Source organism: Sciurus carolinensis, chromosome 12 (genome assembly GCF_902686445.1).
Source record: "Sciurus carolinensis chromosome 12, mSciCar1.2, whole genome shotgun sequence".
Taxonomy (NCBI): domain Eukaryota; kingdom Metazoa; phylum Chordata; class Mammalia; order Rodentia; family Sciuridae; genus Sciurus; species Sciurus carolinensis.
In genome coordinates this window covers 32,854,057-32,856,228 of record NC_062224.1, presented here as the reverse complement: position 1 = coordinate 32,856,228, position 2,172 = coordinate 32,854,057, and the positions used below count along the sequence as shown (strand labels likewise).

At 38.6% G+C, this 2,172-nt stretch overlaps 1 pseudogene; it reads right to left on the bottom strand.

Moving 5' to 3' along the window:
* Positions 1–423: 423 nt before the first annotated feature.
* LOC124962218 (centrosomal protein of 57 kDa-like) lies at positions 424–1,916 on the bottom strand (annotated as a pseudogene).
* Between the last annotated feature and the right edge of the window lie 256 nt (positions 1,917–2,172).

Sequence of the window (2,172 nt, the reverse complement as noted above, 5' to 3'; positions counted from 1 at the left end):
AGCAAACCCTGCTATGGGAAAGCCTTATATTCTGAAAATTTAAACCTAATTTGTATGAAGAACTATTTTAAAAAACCATACGCACAAGTAAAAAAAGAAACAAACAAAACAAAACAAACAAGAAAACAAAAACAAAAAACACCCAGTAATTTATTTACAAGGTGCAATATATCAGTACAGAAAATTCATTTCAAAGAAATGGGGGCTTCTCAGGCTTTAAAACTTCCTTGGTTTTTTCATTAAAATGGTTTAACATTTGCACTGCATAGCAAAAGAAGCCTGGGTAATGAAGCCTGGGCCCCTTAACACCTGCTATTAATTAATTCTAACATAAGTGAGTATGAAACCTGGAAAGTGAATTGTCAACATCTGATTGATGAGGTACAGGTTATCTGAATAAAATTTATGACCTGGTATGAGGAATCAGTAATCCCAACACAAGTTACTGCTTTGTAATTAATTCTGTATGGTTTGCATGTCCTTCAATAACTGAAGATTTTTCCTGCTTTTTTCTCCAGGTCTCTGTTTGACAAAATCCTTCTTACTTGTGGTCCCTGTGACTCCAGAAGAACGGCTGCTGCTATTTCCTTCTTCTTCAAGAGTCTTTTTGTTTGCTCTTAATTCTTTCTTCTGATTCTCTATCTTCTGTTTGTCCAGTGGGGCTTGGTATTTTCTAACTTTAGTTATTTGGTTGGCTTTTGCTTCCATCCTTCCCACTAGTTCACACTCTAAATTGTCTTTCAATTCAATTGTTGGCAACTCCTGGATAAGTTTTGTAAGCTGCTAGTGATCAAAGCTCATTTGCCCAAATTCATCCTGTAAAGTCTGCAAGACTTCTGACAACTTTTCATTAATGATGCTGGAGGAGGAAGGTGTTAAAGACTTCTTACTTTTACTACTTCGTGAAGATACAGATACTTGCTTTGCCAAAGGAACACTGTTGACTACTCGATCATTACACAAGGCTTTACTGTGTTGCTTCATCAGATGCAAGACATGCTGAACATTGGCTACTACAGCATGACTAGGACTGTTGGACTTTCTGGCAATAAATGGCATATCACCCAAGCATAGTCGATAGTGTGGTTGTGCACCAAAATAGTTCCTAGGACCTTTCCTTTCTGGTGGTTTTGACTTCTTTTTTTTAAATTTTTCTTGCACTGGGAACATATGAAGCTGCATTACCTTCAAAGATAAGTTTGTTTCCAGACCATTCTGCAACTCAGCTGCCTTAGCTTGCATGTTTCCTTTCCTGTTCTTCATGGAGTTTTTCTTCCAATTCTTGCATTTTTTTTTTCTGCAATGGCCTGCATTGTGGTAAGTTTGTCATACTCCTGTTCAAGAAGATCCAGTTTTTCAAGCTGGGTTTGAACATGTGTTTGATCATGTTGTTGTTCTCTTTCTAAGGAAACCTCTTTTTCTAAGACGGATGTCCTTTCCATTTCTGCATGCTTTATCATATTTCTCATGTATTCCAACTGCTTTTCTAAAAGATTACATTTATTTTCTGCAGCTAATAACCGGGATGTCAGTTCTTGATTGTGTTTTGATTCTTCATTTTTTGAATTCTCCCTTTCTTGAATCTGTTCATCCAGTACTTTCTTATACTCAGTGGTTTCTCTTGACAAGGTTTTCACACTTTCTTCTGCCTGAATCCTTTTAAGTTCCAAGTGGTGAATCTTATCTTGAAGATTCTTCAGAGCAGAAAAGATGGTTCTACTATTGCTTTCTGGATAGGCAAGTGTAGGCTTATTTGGAGAGCGCTGTTGATCACTATTAAGGAAAGGCTTATCTGGCGGATACGATACATATGGAAACCAAGAATGGCTAACCACACCCTGATTAGACCTTGATGGTTCAGGTGAGATGTTCAAGAACTGAGAATCAGAAATGGCAGAGACCGACGCCATCCCCATTTTTCTGCCTGCCCAGCACAGGCCTCTGCAGCTCCGGGGTGGCCTGGGTTCTCTTCTGCTTCAAGGCTCGAGAGTCGCCCACCAGAGGCGACCCTTAGCTGAACCCCCGATGGGCAGTAAAATATTTTTGTCATTTACACAACCCTTAACCCCAATTTGCCTGCTTCTGTATGGCTCTTCAATAAATATTTGCTGAATGAATGGATTGCTGTTTCTTGAATAATTGATTATCTCCTTGAACACTTTAATGTGCTTG